Source organism: Pavona decussata, unplaced genomic scaffold, assembly GCF_977016875.1.
Source record: "Pavona decussata unplaced genomic scaffold, jaPavDecu1.1 SCAFFOLD_602, whole genome shotgun sequence".
NCBI lineage: Eukaryota > Metazoa > Cnidaria > Anthozoa > Scleractinia > Agariciidae > Pavona > Pavona decussata.
This window is the reverse complement of record NW_028145860.1, coordinates 2065344-2074061: the sequence shown is the minus strand read 5'-3', so window position 1 is coordinate 2074061 and position 8718 is coordinate 2065344.

The following is an 8718-nucleotide window of genomic DNA, read 5'->3' as shown; positions in this document are numbered from 1 at the left end:
AGAGATAAACAAAGATTCAAGCGATGCCCGGAGCTACACGTTTCATTTTAGGAGAAAAGTCTGAATTACGGCCATTTAAATTAATGAAAACTATTGGGCACTTTCTGTGGATAAAATCTTAAGCTATGACCATTCAAATTAAAGGCATTTAGACATTGCTAAGAGCCATGAAGGCTGTTGACATTACACTTTTTCAAAACATCGATTCTTTGCCGGAATATTTTAATTCTTTTCAGCCCCTGAACTAATGCAAGGCAGGAATTAATATTTCAAAGGGTTGAGATGTTTTTAGCGGCTTTATTGTAGAGAGCTTAGCAATTTCCTTATTCGCTGCCTAACAAATCGCTAAATCAAATAGCCAGCTAACTCCTGTATGAGAAAATCTGTTAAACTGCTGATAAAACTACACTGATCACCATCCGTAGCTCTAGAAACTCTGTATCTCTGAATAAGACCGCCCCACCAAGACATTTTGTTGCGGAAACGGCATAATGCATACGGTTTGTGCCTTTTTTCGTTCCAACAAAACCGTGAATACGATTTTTCTCCCCTGCGAAAGCCGGTACACGTTTCCGTCATATTTTACCGTTATGAACAATCACGACGGTAACTTGCAACCACTCGTTCAAAATGACATTTCCTGTTTCAGGTCAAAACAAATCTTTCCCTTTTCCATGCTTAAGCGACAAAAGTGTATAGTTATGTAATTACAAACTACAAGGCAAAATAGATCGACGGCGTTATGAACAACAGAATAAGAAGATTGGAGATGAGAAGAGGAGAGCGGGTGAGGTATACTTTCCAAGTATCCTAGCGGGTGACAGAAAAACTTAATGGGAGTGAGCGAGCAGAACGGGAGAGCGACCCTTCCCAAAGGCCCCCTCAGCTTGCTCGCTCCAGTGCGGTTTCAGTTTCATTCAACCGCTCGGATACTTACAGGAAACGGCTACTGACCAGTCTAGGTGAGACATAACAAACCATAACAAAATATCTCGGGTTAAACGATACACTTTGGAGAAGACTACAAATATGCACTTTATCAAATTAAGCCGAACTGATTGCCGGGCTGACACTTCAGCGAAGGGCTTATTTATTTGGGCCAATATTTCAACTAGTACAACTAGTCTTCTTCAGGGCCAAGTTACAAATAACCTTGAATGAGTGCGCTCTAGTTGAGATCAGAAAAATAAAAACTGAGCATTTTGATCATGTTTCTAAAGGATTAATAGAAGTACTTGTGGAAGTTTAGGAAAATTCCAACCAACAATGAAAAAAAAAAAAAAAAAAAAAAAAAAAAAAACCGCATTCGGCAAGTGCTTTGACCAAACTTTGTCATCAGTTGATTCTTGATATAACTATGACACAAGGAAAGCCTTCCTATTTCATTTCCAGCGCTCTACTGAGTAGTCTCTAGAGTTGAGAGTTTTTGACAGGAACAAATATTCATCTCCTCTGTAGCAGAATAATCGTTTTATATACAGCAAGACAGGTGTAACGAGCCGCAGGGTGCCAAAGTTTGGTGCTGTATATCTGATGACCGCCATCAGATCAGTGACAAAAGTTAATCAATTTTTCATCGGAGAAACTGCCTGTTAATCCGTTAATCTACACCCCTATAATTAACAAAAACACTTTGTAGAAGCGCCGACTATTTCTATATATATATTGACTGATGTAGAGACTCACTGGCAATCGGCCATGATGTGTTAGAAACGAAACCTCGTGGTACTGGCCATTTTTAAAGACACTGCCGAAATTTACATATCTATACTGGCATAGCTGGTATGACATAGGCGAACCAAGATATGACAATCGCGATCAGGAAGCTACCATTTCGTCTGGTCGGAAGCCATTAATTGGGTTGCAATTATCAATACTAGATTTTTTTTTAGTGAAATGTCACCCGCTTACTTGCATAATATGAGAAAATTAATGCCTTTCGTTTTCGGGAAAAAAGGACGGTTTTTTTGGTACGAAAAAATGGCCGGTTAAAAACGAAAACTTGAAAATATTTGGGAAAACGCTAGGTACTCGTAATGTTCTCATCTTTCATTAAATATTCAGCTTCAGAATCCGAAGAATCGTTTATACAAATAATGGCCTCAAAACGCCCTAAAATGTTCTCTCTTGGGGAAAACTAAAGTGACCGAACTTATTTTAGAAGGGTGCGATGATGAAACCTGATACCTTGGAACAAAGCTTGTGGAAAGCGGTTTGTGTTGTATACATATCTAGTCGCTGAACGTAAGGCTCAGTTTAATAGGGTGTTGTCGGTAGCTTGGTATTGTAAAAGCAATCGAAGTCTTCAATCAGTTTTGAAACGCTGTTTGTTATCACTGATACCGGATGGTTCTGAACGAGTGAAGTAAAATTAAATCACCATGAAAAAAAAAAACGGCCAAATATCGAGTAAAATGGATAGCAAAGTGCATGTTATATCAAGAAAATTGCACTGGGAAAAAACAACAGGGATGGCTTCCAGAGAAATCATTGAAATGCTGACGTTTCATTTATTATTGATGAATACGTGAAAACGAATTATCAGAAAGGTACGAAAACCCTTCCAACTCCGCTAATAAAAGGTAATGAAACAAGATTTTTAGGTTGAAAATTTTTAACAAGCCGATATTCGATCGCATCTCTGATAGTAAAAAACAATTCAAAAACGGTTTGTTGACCGAACAGCCAGAAATAAAATTCAGAAAATTGAGCCAAAGCCATTTGCTAATTGATAGGTTAAATCGCACATCTGTCATCGAAGAGTAGACAGATCCATCTATGTTTTTAAGATTTCATCCAAGCATTGAGATAAATAGATGATATATGTGAGTCTTAAAAGGCTATTACTATAAACGAAGGAGCTTATTTGCATTTTATCTTTGCTTGTTAGTTTAAAAGCTTGGGTAATAATAACCACGACGTTTATATTTATACAATAAAGCTAAGAAATTGAAAAATTGTCAAATACTTATGAAATGTTCGTGGCTAGTCTGACGCAGCGTTTCGTCTCGGCCAAGAGACTCTTCAGAGACCTTCAGATTTTATAAACAAACTTGTTGGGCATCACGCCCAAAGTCCCGTTCGCAAATTCAAGATGTTAGCAGTTTATATTTATGCCGTTTTAACGATGAAAATGCTGTTTTATGAGGGAACCATGCTGCAGGTAGGAAGGACTTAATGGGGAGGTATCACGGGAATTTAGTGTTATATCAAAAACTCCAAAACGTTCTTTTTTTTTTTTTTTATCAACAAAAATCAAAAACTATTACTCAAATTTGTTGTAAAGTGCATGTAAATTTTCAAAAATTTAAGATGGCTCTGAATTCCCCTGTTAGATTTTTTAATAAACTTTTCAAAATATTGTTCCATTAAAAAAAAATGGGGTCACCGAGCTCGTTGTTGAGTTATAGCTAAGGCTGTTTTTAACAGGTCATACTGTTGCTATGGTAACCTATAATGTCAAGAAAATGACCATAACTTGTTTACAAATGTTTAGGCTTTTTTTTTTTTTTGATACTATTATTGTTGCATCAAGTAATAAAGAATGGTTTTATTAAAGTGTCAAAATATAAGTGCTACAAAGTGATGGAAATCAAAGCCAGCTGCCTTAACATCAATCGCAAAAAAATCCCTTCATCCAGGCTCTCATATCGTAGGACCTGACGAAAGGCTACTCCTGAGAGCCTGGAACCGTCTGGCTACAAGAAATACTGGCAGTCTATTTTGCAGTCTAGGAAAATCGGGAAATGAGATTTCTTTCATTAAACCTTGCCACGAGTTGAACAAAGTTGTGAATCTGGTGGCAAAGGACCGTAAACGAACATGTTGCTGGTATACTCATTACGTAGAAGCTAGGGACAGCTCTAATCAGCCAAAAATGAAACGAAAACGATAAGCAAAGCTGAAACTACTTATACTAGAACTGAAAACCTTGACACGACAACGTCATGATAGAGCCCAAACTGTAAGGCTGCCCACATTATGCCGGCATAATTTTGAGCATAATAGTGAGGCAAAAGAATCAAGCATTATGCTAGAATAATAGTGCAAAGGGTCTTCGATTCTTTGTGTTCTAAAAACCTTGCCAGAACTATAAAATTTTCTCGCAAGATACCGGCCCAGCTGTAGGTACCACATTTTAAGACCAGGCCTAATTACAAATAAGCAAAAATATGGTATATACTTTATGTGAGAATGTTATGTTATCCATGTTATAGCAAGCAAAGCACCTAAAGGAAGCGAAGCAGCCACTATAACATGGATGCATGTATGGTATTCTCACATGAAGCGGTATATACCAAAAACATGGCTTCCAGCAGTTCCAGGTTCTACAACATTGTCAGGTACTGATTGCCAGCTGCCTCCTAAGATAAGCCGTCTCAACATTACAGCGAGGGAAAATCACGAAATATGAACTTTCTATGGAGCATAATAGTGATGCTAGAGCGGTTTTCAATTGATTGTCGAAAGCAATTTCGCGTTTGCTTTGGTTTTGCATTTAACTACGCTCTATGATTGGTTAACAAAACTCAAGCCACTTTCTCAACCAATGGGAATCCAAACCAAAACCAATCGTGTTTTCGCCGCACGACTTTTCCCGCGCTTGGCGCCAGTTACATGTATTTGCTTCGAATTTGATTGGCTGGTTGTGTTGTTTACATCTGTTGTGATTGGCCAGAGTAATTACTTTGGTTTTGGTTTTACGATACCCAATGGGAAACCGCTCTATTTGAACACAAGAGTGACATTTGTTGAGCATAAAGAATTAGCATAATAGTGTGAAACATTGAGCATAAAGAAACAACCCTAGCAAACTGAAAGCCGTGTTTATATATAGTTTTCGTTTCTATTTTTGGCCGATTACAGCTGTCACTAGCTCCTATGTATTCCAGCAGCATTTTCCTTCACGGTCCTTTGACACCAGTATTCACTTTAGTTTTGTTTGGACCGTAGGTCTTTTCACATCCGATATGCTGTATATTTTCACATGGTATTGGCCCTATTTTCAGTGTTAAGATATTGTCTATCTGCACTTTCCTTATTGCGACAATGACACCATATTTCAGTTTCTTTGCTTGTTGAGTCATAGTCACGAGCTATGGAAGTTGCTTCGAACCTCATTGTGAAAGCTAGATTAAGTGCAAAGCTTTTCATATGAAAATTAGTTTTCATTCATGCGCAAACAAAACTACCTTTCATATGAAATGCTTTGCACTTAGTCTCGTTTTCATAATAAAGTTCGAAGCAACTCGGAAATGGCCTATCGGCAAGCATTTAAAATTGGGCTCATCTGAGGTCAATACCACGTGTGAGTTTATGGACAACTGTCCCCCGGATTGATGATCGTTCCATTTCTCACTGGCATACAGTTCTGCTGACGAGACCCAAGCAGGTCGAAACAGCGGTCGAAACAGTGCTATTTTGGCTTTCAGATTGGCCTCTATCATGTCGTTGTCGCCCTTAATTATTTGTTCAGTTCTACTTAGTGTCAACTTTGCTTATTAACAAAGTTGTTGTAAATTAAGGTGTAAATACCATTGCAAAAACCGTGAATTATCAATCTTGCTCTACGTTGGATTAAACAAGATCGTGATCAGTCAAAATCGGTAAAAATAGAAATGAAAGTCAAAAGGACTACTGCAAGGACTGATCAAACAACGTGAAAAGGGCTTGAGTGTACGATATATTGACTTGCCAATACCAGTCTTCATCAGGCCGTTTATTAGGACAACTCACAAATTCACAGAATATATGTGTTGTAAAATAATAAGTGGAAGTACATATGATATGACGTATTATGGTGTAGCTAGATAAGCAAACAGAAAAACAGAATCTGTATACTATGTATAGTAGCAGATTAACGACCGTCACGTTTGTTTATGCCTCTAGAGAGGCTCAAGTGTTTTGGCTTTCTGAATGGTGTGCGCTTCGCGCGCTTTCCTGAAAGAATCGCGTTCGTTTCAAAGTTGCGTTCATTCTTTCCACAAATATCTCTTTGAAAGGCTTGGGAAGAAAGCGCATTAAACAACTAATAATATTTATTAAGTACTTCTCTGGACTTTTTCGTTAGGTACGCTGAAGAACTTAGGAGATTTTCTGAAGGTCACCTCGAACGTTTATCATTGATGCAATTAAGACATTAGAAGGAGCAAAACCCTTCTGTTAGAACTTTGAAATTTGTTCCCTACGATATTAATGTTAGCGGCAAACAAACCTCGAAAGTAGCCAAAGTATTCATTGCCCCCTAGTGGTTAAGTATGGAGGGAAGAATGTACTGAATAAATTGGCTACTTTTATAATCGCTTGTTCAGTGTATATCATATACATATTCATGTATGTATTTATTAAATTTATCAGTTTATAACGTAATCACTTCATTCTCTAAGTATATTCTACTCCATATAAGATAAACGATAGACCGAGTAGATTCATCGTGTCTTTAAATTTTGACAACAAATGAACAAAAACCGAGATCTCAAGTGGCAGTTATATTTCGGTATAAACTATACTATCATCAGACTAAAAATGCATACAAAGTTAGGAGCTTAAATAGTTACACAAGGTATACTCAAGAGAACAGGCAGAGTTCCCTGCTGGATTTTTGTTAAGTGATGGCGATTGGCGCTTGACATGGAAGGCCTCTTTATATAATAGCAGATTGTATCACTTGATGATGTTGATGTTGATCACAAACAAAACATCAGGGCAGGTTGTTCGAAAGCCGATTAACGCTAATCCCCGATTAAAAATTAACCCATGTTTTCATCTCGCTCATTTAAAATGTTTTTAAAAGCTAATTTTAAGATTAAGTTAAAGAAAAGCCCACGTCAAAACCGAGGAACAAAATTTGTTTAAAGAGTCCCCACTGATCAGTAATTAAACTCGAATCAAAGTTGACGTTAACCCAGGATTAGATCAATCGGGCTTTGAACAACTGGGCCCAGAACGTGTGTAATCCTTCAAATGACAGCTACAGGCAATGATACATTCCTGTGATGCATTTTGTAATGCCTTAGATACTTGACTGGTTCCTCAATGTACTTACTGATGGTAGTTCTGTTGTGCGTTTGAGAACGCAAAGGCTAAACCCATTGGGCCAGTTATTTAAACAGAGTCTAACTTAGGCCGCGGCTTAAGGCAATCAGTGGGCCTTCAAATCTGTTTATAAGTGCTTTATTTTCAGTAGATGAACAGTTTTCTAGTCTGGGATGCAAGCCTTCTTGTTACCGTCAGCAGCAGACAATGTTTAGATATGACTGTTGGCAATTTGAAAATGGCTTAGAGCGTGGTTTTGTTAAACACCGTCCAAACTGTCTTTTAAAAACCCATTGAGTTGCGCAGTGTCGTTGTTGCACTAACCGTTATACAGAGAAAAACAAGAAAATAATTTACTACATACGTGAATTTGTTTTTCCATTGTTTATCTACTTCTTCCTCTTCTTCTTCCTCTTTGTCTGTTAAATATTCCAAACTTATTCTTGCTTTTTCGCCTGCCAACATTACGCTGGTGTTCTAAGTGTTGTTCCTACAAGCGGTCCTTTTTTTGTAAGCAAAACCTTCAACTTTTTCTGATTCTTAGAACCAAAGTGTCCGGGTGTGCTTTTTACTATTAATATAAACGAGTGCTTAAACAGTATGTTGAAAGACAAACTGAAAAAAGCAGAAATGCGACTGATTATGATGGTAGGGTTCTGTCCGTCTATGTTGAGCTCTGCAAATGGTTTGATCGTTGATAAGAAGACGCCGGATCAAGAACAAAACTAATCAAGGGCGTTTTCGAGCACGTGGTAGCGGCCAGTCACGTACATTCTCACATGCTTAGCATCGGTTGCACGTTTTCACGTGCTTCTGACCGGTTGCTTTGGGCTAAAACAGAATATCTATTTTGGTTTATTGCTTTGTCTCATATTCACAAAGCACAGGAAAGACTAGGAAAAAACTAACACACCAACACATGTGCTTCCTTTTAAATTGCCTTCTGGGCCGCTTATATATTCAACTGAAAACACTTCCTAGTAAATTGACATTCAAACCCCGTGGTAGGTTTGAAAAGCATTACTTAGACACCACAACTAAGGCAGTCATATTTTCTCCTAAACCGTACGAGGCTTGTGCAGGGGTCCTGACACACGTGGGCTGGGTCGACCAGTTGGCGCCCCAAGCATTCACTTGCCACTCGCGTTCTATAAAATGAAACGAGTTCTATACACTGAAGACTCTATTTTACGAGAAACCGGCTGCTCTAAGTATCTGGTGGCTTCTAATTTACTGTAAGACTACGGAACTTCAATTCGAACGCCAATGACAGTCAATTTTGACTTGTTGACATCCAGACATGCACATAGCCTGTGTATTACTATTGTTCGGCCTCGAAAGCAAGGCAACTACATTACGACCATCACATGACTGCTTTGTTTGGTTTTCCAGGCCCCAGTAACAAGTCTAAAACAACTGGGCTGAGTTGCTCGATCGAAGCATGGTTAGCGCTAACCACTGGTTAAGAGGTACTAAAACCTATAGGTTGTCATGGTATTTAACCCGGGTTAGTGCTAACCATGCTTCGGGCAACTGGGCCCTGGGGGGCCGCGCAAATTGGTTGAACAAAACTACCTCCCCCCACCTTCACTCAAAAAACAGACCGATCAACCCTTTAATCCCTAAGAGTGCCAATTGGCACATAATGCCATAACTCTGTCAATATTTTTTAGATTTCTATGA